The sequence below is a fragment of the Pimephales promelas genome, chromosome 4 (assembly GCF_988280905.1).
Source record: "Pimephales promelas chromosome 4, fPimPro1.hap1.1, whole genome shotgun sequence".
NCBI classification, from domain to species: Eukaryota; Metazoa; Chordata; class Actinopteri; order Cypriniformes; family Leuciscidae; genus Pimephales; species Pimephales promelas.
Genome location: NC_142772.1, coordinates 4,455,908 through 4,467,567, shown reverse-complemented (window position 1 = coordinate 4,467,567; position 11,660 = coordinate 4,455,908). Strand labels below are relative to the sequence as shown.

At 38.2% G+C, this 11,660-nt stretch overlaps 1 long non-coding RNA gene across 2 annotated transcripts; it reads left to right on the top strand.

Moving 5' to 3' along the window:
- The first annotated feature begins 32 nt into the window (after window positions 1-32).
- On the top strand, window positions 33-7,768 carry LOC148981553 (uncharacterized). Of its 2 annotated transcripts, XR_016168219.1 has the most exons (3): window positions 33-886; window positions 4,589-6,981; window positions 7,182-7,768. It is a non-coding gene; the product is annotated as an uncharacterized LOC148981553 (long non-coding RNA). The 2 variants fall into 2 exon arrangements; XR_016168218.1 differs by lacking the exon at window positions 33-886 and having other exon boundaries at window positions 893-6,981.
- Window positions 7,769-11,660: the final 3,892 nt, after the last annotated feature.

The window sequence follows — 11,660 nt, the reverse complement described above, 5'->3', positions numbered from 1 at the left end:
AACACCGCAAATTGCCGGAGCTACTTCTCTCCATTAATGTCTATGACGAGTCACGCAGTCACTGGGCAACTTCGCATCCGAGTCAACTCCGGGAATCCGGGATAAAAAAAATAGTCCGAATATAAACACTTATAACAGGCGTACTGTAGTGATTCAGGATAAGTCAAAAACACGGTTTGGAAAATGGATTCATGATGTAGCCTACTCGTTCGTTTTGAACATAAGTTACGGACTGCAGTCTGCAGCAGCTGATACAACGGTCGGTGTTCTTTTGCGTCCACTCACACTTATGCGACGCATACAATTTTAACTCGCACAATCACATTCTCAAAAAATGGTCGCATATGAGACCAATTTGGTCGCAGTCTGGAACCCTGCATTAGCAGCAGCTGTCTGGAGTTGACTACGTTAACTTTAATTGGATGTAGGTGCATAACAAGCAAGCAAACTCAGTTCACATTCTGTGAAGAAAGCAGTCATCAGCTGCTTCCCCGCATTCTGCCTCCTAACTTTTTCTTTCCTCTCTTTCTTTTTTTGAAAGCCAGATTTGGGCTTTTTGCAGAGCATGATCAGATCAGGCTCCCGTTACAGGCTACGCGTTGCGGACTAAACCATTTGGAAGGGGGGTCCAGAGTGACTGGCACTGAGTTCATTTTGGTCAATATTTTTTGAAATGATTATTAATGACATCAATTGGAGGGCCCAATTAATTCTAATAAGGTTAAAAAAAATTGATGGGATTTCAAAGGGCCCTCTCCCTAGACGGGGCCCTGGGTAGTCAGGTCCACTTTTCCCTCACTACCACGCCCATCTGTCTCATATGGAAATACGTACCTCTGCACCTTTTGCCGTCAGACGAATGAAATCCAGAAACTAGCAGATTTAGGTAAGAATAGAGTTTTTTTTTCTCTCGATTGCATGCCTACTGATTCAGCCAACCATTCATTAGACACATTTCTCAAAACGTTTATTAATGAGTAAACATTAGGTAGCAAAACTGATGATAATCAGAATTTGTGCATCCTGGAGAGAGAGAGAGCTCAAAACAATTAACTTACAGTACACAGAACCAGTCATTTAAATGAGGGAAATTTCACTATTCTGTGTGTACAGTAAATATATATACTCTCTTAAACTTATAATTGTCTGTTAGCCTAATTTGTTGCAATTTTACATAGCCTACTGCCGAACTGAGAAATGACTGGGGATAGTCTTGAGTCAGAATACCATAACTGCTATAGTACTGTAATGATATTTGGCTATGAAATATGCATAGGATGCTGAATATACTTTTTATAATTTGGGGACCACCTGCCCGCCAAAACAATGGTAGGGGAAACACTCTTAATTTTTGAGTGAACTATACCTTTAAAATTTCTTTCAATTAGTCTATTTTGTTTCTTGTTTATTTTCTATCTGTCACATGTAAATAGTGTCGTGATCTTTTTTTTTTTGCGTAATATAAAAAAATATATATAAAAAATATTTTTTAAAATCTTTTCAAACAATCAATGTATTTTTTGTCACCAATTCAGAGGGAAATAAATAATTTTGTCTGATCTTTTCTTGATATTTCTGTTAACATGATTGAGAAAAGCTGATTGATTTAAAAAAAATCTCATAAATAAAATGATTTCAATCACAAATGGCAGAGCAGATCAATTAAATACATGTTGCTTGACAAATTCACCAGTCAATATATTTTCCCTTTAATATCAAACTAGTGTGTAATGATTAATCATAGGAAATATAATCTTACAATAATGGTAATTTTATAAAAAATGGAATTTTTTGTAGATGTGATTATAGGATAAGCCCAATACAACTATCAAATGAGCAAGTAGTATCTTGCGGCAAAGGGATTGCAACATTCTCCACGATGAAGGTCTTCCCCGGTTTCACTCAGAGCAAGAATATCCATTCAGAAGGGGAATCACCAATTCTGTCACCATGTGCATGAATGCGCACAGCAATGATGCAAAGATGCGAGGATATCACTGCTATGTTGCAATAAGTGAAAGTAAAAATTCTGTCTGTTAACAGAAAGAAAGTGCATGACAATTCAATTTTAACAGGTCCTTTTATACTTCAATTTTAAGTTAGTTAAGATTATTGAAAAGTATTTTATTTCAGTCATTCTACTTCAACATTTCACGTTTAATTCAATGTGATATTTGCTGTTGAATTTCTAAATGATTTCAAAGTCAGTCTTACACCATTTTTTTTTAATTTAATTTTTTATTGCTTAGGAAACTATTCAAAAATGGAACGTTTTTGAAAAAGTGCAATGAAATTAATGCTGGACGTTCTTTAATATTGCAGTTAAGTTCAGTGGTCAAATAATTCTACTGGACTGAGTCATCTTAGGAAAAACCAAAGCAGAATGTCTAGAGACTGACATTTGGATGACATTTACATTCAACTATGATCAGTCTCATTACAACATAGCTTCAGGTTTTTCACGTGGGTGCTCTCAAGGAAATTTGTAATGATTAAGCAGTCTAGTCTGTAGATTCACTTAGAAATTTCAGCATGATCTATTGTAGTTCTTGAAAATGGAAGCATTTTTGAAGCTAAGAAAAGTATGGAGTTACCATTTAAACGATCAAAATTATTGATTATTGACAATTCTCAGAATTAATTGCACTCTGATTCATGGACCAAACCAGAAATGTGATCCTTTTTAATAATTATCATCATTTCGCTTTATCCTTAATATTCTTAAAGGGACCATTGTAAAACTACAGTCAAATTCACTAAATGAAACAAGATTGGTTTACTCAAATATTAGGAACTTTTTATTTAGGACTGATATTAAGTAGAACTGAAACAGAATGTGTTAGTTCCCAGCATGCTTTGCTGGTAAAGTAAAAGTGGTAAAGCCTTAGAAATTAAAAGGGTATTTTTTATTTTTTTTTCAATTTTGGGGGGGTTATACATTGTAGTGAAGAGCAGAGCCTGTAATGAGGTTGAGGATTGACCAAAACACATTAAATATAGTCTATATGTTGCTTTATTTAAAAAGTACACAGTTTGAGCTATTGCTAGCAATTAGCAATAAGAGATCTGAGTTCTGATTTTTATGTGTGTGTGTGTGTTTAAACTTAAATTGTTTAAGGGAATCGGTTTCCTTAAATGGTTTGAGTTACATTAAAGGTGCTCTAAGTGATGTCATACGTTTTTTAGGCCAAAACATTTTTTGTCACATACAGCAAACATCTCCTCACTATCCGCTAGCTGCCTGTCCCCTAAACACACTGTAAAAAAATGCGGTCTATGCAGACAACCCAGGCTCCACAAATGGTTCCAGCCAATAGCTGACAAGAAGGCCCTGGGGGTGGGGGTTGGGGGGTCAGTGCGCGGATGAGGAGGAGGGAGGGTCTATCTAGCCTCCGTTTTGTTTGAAAATACTTTAAGTCACGTCACCCAACATCGCTTAGAGCACCTTTAACTCGTTGAGTTTTACAATATTATTCAATACTTTGAGTATTATTATTTCACATAACTTCAAGTAGTTTCTTCCCTCTTTGATGAGACACCTAAGCTTGTGTGTCATAAATTTAGACATTTATGGAGGCAATCACAGAACAGGGATCATAGTTATTATCGTTAACTATAAGAAAAATCACTTGAGTAAATTAACTTAAACTAATTGAACAAAACTATACAGACATATGGTGTGAGTAAGTGGAGGCGGGGCTTGTGTGCATTTTCATGGCAATGAATTTGGTGATCAAAGATGTGTTTTAAGGGATACAATTATTATATGTAATAAATTATTGCTTGAATAGATTCAGCAAGTAGGTGAAGGTGGACTGGACAACCGTCCCAGGTCTCATAAATTTTGATGATTACTTAAACTCCTTAAAGAGATACTCCGCCGTTTAATTCCCTTAACTAAGACGAGTTGATACACACCTCTCTCGTCTCAGTGAGCGTCGGCCAATAGTGAGTCTGCGCGAGACGTTCAACACAGAAGAGCTGCGCTGTTACACTACGTGTACTAACTCGAGGCCCACAGAGAACTTAGGAAATGAAAAGTTGAATAAAGTCGCTATTTTTGTTTGTTTGTTTAAGATTGAGCCACTGGTAGTCACTCAGACTATTTTAACAATGTCTTTAATAACTTTTCTGGGCCGGCAAGTTTCAATAACTTAAAAGCCTATGGAGGAGAGAGGCCGCTCTCAGATTTAATCAATATATATATATATATATATATCTTAATTTGTGTTCTGAAGATGAACGAAAGTCTTACAGGGTTGGAACAACATGAGGGAAAGCAATGTTCATTTTGGGGTGAACTATCCCTTTAAGAACTATTATGAGTTAGGGGCAATCAGTCTTTTCGGTATCAAATTATACCAATCTACGTTTTTGTTACTGACTTTAAAAATGATGAACAGTTTTAAAGAAAAAAAAACTGGATAGCCTACTTGTAAGACTAGTTTTAGCGGTTTATGCAAATGGCCTCAGAGGTGAGCCACATGATCCATGTCTAGAATATTTCAAGCTGGAACAGGCAAGCCGTTCAAATCCGGAAAGCTAGCAAGATGCAGCATGAGTTTTCAGCTGTTTTTATTATTTTCAGAAATATGAAGTCCAGTTAGGTTTGGGAAGATAATTCCACCAGCGAACTAAAGTGTTCTGGAAAGTGATTTTTTGCCTCTATGTGGTGGAATGATGGCACTGCAAGGGGCGCTCACACACCGCCCGCGGGCTTCTGGAGAGTGAAGAGCACATGGCTGTTCTTTTCTCAGGTAAACATTTAAAATTGGTCTTTGTGATCAATGCACAATAGTGGATGTTGTAACAAGTAATAAGGCGAGTCTAGTGACCTCTGACCCGACGCATGACGTATTGATGAACTTGCTGGTTACGAATTAGTCTAAAACGAGAATTTTTATAAGAGAAATGTTGAGTTTGTTGCTCAGCCTTATTTGTTTGAACCACAAGAGGTGTTTACTGTCATCTAAGCTTTACTTCCGCATCCTAGATCATGCGTCGGGTCAGAGGTCACTCTTCCGCCAGCATGGTCGTTACTGGAAGCCGGTAGTTATATTTTTTTCCTAAGAAAAATGCATCGTTTCGCGTCAGAAAGCCCGTAAGCCGTATGTTTATGAGGGATGGATGCGCTTTTTTGAATTGGAAAAAAAATCTCATGTACGCATTCACTCCCATTATAAAGCTTGGAAGAGCCAGGATAGTGTTTAATATAACTCTGATTGTATTTGACTGAAAAAATGCACCTAGGATGTCTTGAGGGCGAATATATGAAGGGATATAAGCGCAAACTAATTTTTTAAGTCAGTTATTTGTAATTTAAGTTGAAATTTAAATATTCAAGTTGATTGTACTTAACCCTCGTATTATCCTTGAGGTCAATTTGACCCCATTCAATGTTTAACGTCTGTAAAAACATAATTTTTTTTGCTTCAAATTTAATGACTTTTCCTAATTTAATGGGGACAACTCTGTAAACATAAAATTAACCTGCTAATATTTTTTCAAAGTCCTGTACAAATTTTGTAACATCGGTGTTCCTTGGGGTCAACTTTTACATGTATAATAAAACAGAAGAAATATTAAAATTTCACACACATTTGTTTTGGTTGTTATATTGAGGTCATTATAACATGTTATGATTTGAATTTATAATGTTCATTGTATTTTTACATTTTCAATATCATTTTCAAAAAAACGTCCCTCTGTTTTAGGGCTCTAACCAAACATAACCATATCTGTAGTATTGCGAGAACTACTAGTAGTTCACATGACAAGTGACATAATTCTCAAGATAACTAATAATTCTTTCCTGTGTATTTGGGGAGGGGGAAACATCATTTTTGTGAGAAATTTGATGTTTTCCGTGCCATGGGGAAGGAGAAAACATACTTTTTGTGAGATTGACCCCAAACATAACTCGTACTATCCTTGATAAAATAATTCGTTTTTCTTTCCAAATGTCATAGATTACATAAATCTATACTTAGAAATATTATAAAACAAATAAAACACCAGATGTATTTATACTTTTACAATTTTAGGTCAAATCAGCAAGATTTTATGTTGATTTGTAAATTTGTCCATAGTCGTGCAATGGGTATTCTGGATGTATAAGGGGTTAAGTGGGGTTAGGTGGGGTGGTGGGTGGATGTCAACTTAAAACGTTACTTAAGTAGTCAACAAAGACATAAATTAACTGAGACAAACCTTTGTAAAAAAAAAATAAACATATTGTGGAGGTTTAAATTACTGGGGTCAAATTGACCCCAGACTGGGTAAAAAGGGTTATCAGATTTGAGGGTAACAGGAGCAGCAATTTTTTTTTGGTTCGGGGGAAAAGTGAATCAACACCGCATCAGACCTGTAAAAAACCCTGATTAGTAAATTGATGAACTGATAAGTGATCAGCATAAATATGGCTAATACATCTACACACACATCAACAAAGAGTCTCAACATGGCTTACACAAAAGAGCTTGGCACTGGTAAGTCAAATTTCTTTCAAGCTTAGTAGAAAGAGTTTTTTTTACAAGCGTTCATGTAGCACATCCTAACTCTCTCTATCATTTGTAACTTAAACAGAATAAGACAGCATATTATCAATATCCCAGATCAAATCCCTCACCAATGTCTAAATTTTCAGCTGTTTTGTGGTTACACTTTATTTTAATTGTAATTATATATTTAAGTACTGAGTAATACTAATTAACAACATACTTACTATAAGGTTAGGGTAGGATTAGGGTTAGTTGCATGTAATTTTGCATAATACACTGTTATTACTATGGTAAATACATGTAACTTGTAGTGATACCCTGTTTTTCTAATTGTTTTATTTGAATGTTATTTGTAGGTGTACTCCTGCTACTGTCTTTACTACAATTCACTCAATCTGCATCGATTGTCGTTGGTAAAGTGGCCGAGTCTATTGCCGTCACAAATATGGTGGAGTTGGGTGAAAATGCGCTGAAAATTCTGGTGGGTTTTTTTTTTTTTTTTTACTGGTTGAGCAATCATCTTTTGGGTTGATAAGGAAATGTTCTAGGGCAAAGATAAGAAACATTGCTAGCCATAAACCAGGAAATGAAATTGGCTTCTGACAGTTCAAGTCATTTGACGTCGTTGGACAGATTTAAGAGAAAATCTAAAAAGTGACTGCTTTTTTTCCCCCCCTCAAGATGAATTCAGCTTCATTGGTCCTGAGGAATCACACAGGGTCCCACTCGGTTGGATGCATTCGGGAGCCGAAGGAGCATGAACGCCTCAACTGCACTATCCTCTCTGCATTCAGCTCTTACTTGAAGAACGCATCTAGTCTCAAAATAGAAAAGAAGCTGAGCAACCAGCTGCGAAATATAGGAATACGTGTTGAGGACCAAAAAAATGCAAGTTGTAGCGGACCATCATTCGAAAACACCTTTGAGGAAATCTTTCAAAAACATAAAAATCCTTACAGGAATTTAGAAAAGGTGAGAAGCATACTTGTGCTTTACCTACAATGGATCGTCAAACCTATGGAGTAGCGGTCTTTGCTAGTTGTTTGTAGAAGTTATTTATTTTTGTTTTATTTATTGTGTTTTATTTATTCACACATGAGTGCTTTGTAGCGTTTTTGCATCTGAACATTTCTGAATGTTGAGGAAAAAGGCATGTCATGTTTTAGATCTATTATGCTTGTTTTCAAGCAATCCCATTTTTGTATAGCCTACTCTCTCAGGCAATGTTCTGTGCTAAAGCACAACAAAATAAAAAAATCTTAAAACTTCATGTAACCTACTCGAAACATTTTTGCACTTGGAAAATATTGCTTAATCTTTAATGTTGCGAAATCAATGAACTATATCTTATGAATTAAGTAAATGTAAGTTAAATTTCATTTAAAAAACAATAGCCTAATGTGAGCTTATTTTATTTGAAGCCACTAAATTTAGCTAGCAATATATGTGCGTGCATTACTTATGGCAGTGGTGTGTGCAAACACACATCATCCCCCTAATATACCCATCACAGAAAACTTTCTGCATTTTTTGAATTGAGAAAAACAAAACACTGTTTAGTATGTTTTTAAGCCATTTGGTTCACGAGGTCACTTGTCATATACACATTTATGTCTTCATTCAGCATACACACACACATTGGGTTTTCATGTTTAATGGGGACTTTCCATAGGCATAATGTCCCCTACACCCCTCAACCCATCACAGAACATTTTACATGTTCAGCATAATAATAATTTCATATAATTTAGACAAGATTTAGACGTTTCATATGACAAGCCTTTTAGATATCTCGTCCTTATTTTTATAATGCAACATGCTGGCCTTATAATCTCTTGGCCCATCACTCTTCTCCACAAGGGTAAAACCCTATCACAAAATAACACCACATATGATCCGTCAAAGCATGATGGAAATAATAATTATCAGATTTTCCACTCTTTGGGTGATTGCTAAGTGTGTCCAACTTCACCTGTTTCTTCAAATTTGTTGTCAAAGATGAAGAATATTGGGATGGAATGAGAAATATTTATTGTAGTTTATTGTAATAATGGTATCAAATTATAAAATTATAATGGTATAAAATTATCAGTATGATTTCTCCATTCTCAAATATTTTGACTGAAATGTAACAACAACAAAAAATAGCTATTAATTGCACATCTTAAAATATATATTTTTTTGTCAAATACACATTTTTCATTAAAAAAATATGGTGAGTGAACAGACTTTCCCCTCTTTCAGTCTTTATTCAAAACACATTTTCCCTGAAAGTTTGAGTTAGTTTGCAAAAGCGTGACACAACGAGGCTGTGAAAGCGATGTTTAAAGTCCCGACAACCTCTGGGGTGAGGATAACCCATAGACAGTCAAAGGATAAACCCATTTTAGATCGCCACTTGTTAGCAGTAACCGCCTTTTTCAACACAAATAAGCTTGTTAAAAAGAAATAACGGATAGGGTTAGGCTCCTGGTCTGTTTTATGTCATAATATAAAAATATATTGAGCTTATGTTTACCACTGACCTTATTTCAGGCTTTCAAACTAAATCACATTAACTTCAATCAACACCATGGAACGGGAAGTGCTAAAATGCTAACTCAGCAAAAATGCGCGACCCATAGAGAACGTTGGATACAATGACAAATTTTGTTGCTTTTTCTATTAAAACAAAAATGAAAAAGACAAAAGTATGGCTATATTGGCGTGTTTTCTGTTCCTCTTCATTAAAAAAGAAAAAAGGAAACGTACGTAACTTATATATGAAGAGTTCAGATGCAAAAGCCTCTAAATGCCATTTGAAATTTTCTTCTTTAATGATGATTTTTGTCGAACTTGTATATTTAAGTTCAGTAATTTCACTTAAATAACAATTAATAGGTAATTATCATTGCCATTTAAGTGAAATTACTGAACTTAAATATACAAGCTTGACAAAAATCATCATTAAAGAAGAAAATTTCAAATGGCATTTAGAGGCTTTTGCATCTGAACTCTTCATATATTTTAACATGTAACGTTATGTAAATGTATAATATAATCAAAGTTAAAAATCAAACACTTTAAAACAGAACAACACATCACGGTTGTTTAAACCAATAATTAAGTTGTGTCTTCAGCAAGTTACAATCAAAGTCAGCAACAAACGAACTGCACGCCTGGCATGGCCTTGAGTTCTCTTTCATAGGTTCACTAAACGCTGCATAGCTTATGACGCATTGGGAACGCCCTCTGGGTGTGCTGATTGTGTGAAGCCCTTATAGAATCACGCTAATTCCATTGGCTGATGGTGCAGCCGCGCCCTTTGACGCATTAAAGTAGCGCGCGTGCCATCTGCTCCTCAGATTTTTCTGCCTTCATGAAGCGGCCATCTTAGCCCTTCGATTTCGGTTTCTCTGAGCCTGTATATTGGATTATTACAGCGAGTTTCTTCATCTGAACTTCAGCGACTGCTATTAGTGAAACCCTGTTCTCCTTACGGTGAAGTGCCATGGAGTATCGTCGTTGCCCACCGCCATGCGTTCGCTTTATCGCGAACGACGACCCGCACAGTAAGTGTATTAATTGTTTGGTTTTTTTGCATGCGTGCGAGGCTGTTTTGGGCTCTTCTAAATGTAAACAACCTCCTTCTCAAAACCCCCACTCGCGGGTTTTCGTTCCCCCACCGTCGCGCTCCCGAGGCCTTGTTGGAATCCGCGGCCTGGGGCTAGGATGTAAAACTCGAGGATATTGAGTACGAGCAGACGGCCCAGGCCCTTTCTCTCCCTCCATCCCCTGAGAACGCACGCAGTGTTGGGCCAGTCGAGCTCTCTCATGATTATTTGTGCCCCAGCCCTAGAGCACGCGAGTTGGTTTCTTTTGGACTGGAAGATATTATTTACACCACGGTGTCCGACTCCGAGGATTTCGGGCCTGTGTTAGCTTCAGACGCTCTCCCGCCTACTGCGGCCTACACGGAACTTGTCAACGTGCTTTCGCACGCTACTGAGAAGCTTTCAATCGACTGGCCCGATGAACCCCGCGAGTCACAGTCCTCTAAGCTCGACGAAAGTGGCCCTAATTCCAGGCCTGAGCGGAGAAAGCTGCCCTTTTTCCCCGATCTGCATCACAAGATCTCCAGATCCTGGAGGCAGCCTTTCTCCACGCGTCTCACGAACGCGGCAGCCGCTGACTTCACCAACCTCGTTGGTTCTGTGGAGCAGGGTTATTCCACTATTCCAGCGGTCGAGGGCACGCTGGCTACACACCTTTCTCCGTCGTCGGCGCCTTCATGGAAATCTTGCCCTCTAAACCGTGCAGGACTACTTCCGCCCTTATCGGGAAGCCCTAGATGGCAGCTGGTCAGGCTGGCATGGCCCTACACACTATGGCCATCCTCCAAGCCTATCAGGCAGATGTCTTAAAGGAAATGGATGAGGGGACGGGTATCACTCCGGAAGCTGTCAAGGAGCTCCGCAAGGCCACAGATCTGGCCTTAAGGGCCACCAAGCATACAGCACGCGCTATAGGGCGTTCGATGGCGGGGGCTATTGCTGCAGAACGCCACCTATGGCTTAATCTCACAGAGATCCGGGATAAAGAGAAGGTTTTCCTCTTGGATGCTCCAGTATCTCAGTCTGGTCTGTTCGGGGAGGCGGTCAACACTGTGGTTGAAAAATTTCAGGCCGCCAAGTCCCAGTCAGCTGCCCTCAGGCATGCCCAGGAAGGCTAGGGAATCCTCCAACCCCTCCCCGTCTCAACCCAGAGATCGCTCTTCTCATAGACTGGATTTTGCCACTAGGAGAAGTGACTCGGCTCATCCTCCACCTGCTACGGTCTGGGGACCCGTTCCCTCGCCAGCGAGACCAAAGCCAGGTTATGTGCCTCTCAGGTTGTTAACCTTCGCTCTTTCCACCCTCCTCCTTTTGGGTCTGAGCAAGGGACCCAATCCATCGACCGGAAGTTGAAGCCTCGCGGGAGCTGCCATCTTGTAGCAGAACTTCACTTGTGTTAGCATTCCCATTGACTCCCATTCATTTTGGCGTCACTTTGACATGGAATAACTTTACATCTGAGGCGTTTGAAGACCCCATTTGTCCTTTATTTATTTCTAAAGAAACACGACAATGTATAAAATGCTCCATTACATTGTAGCTTATGTTATGGCCCCAGTAGAAGCAG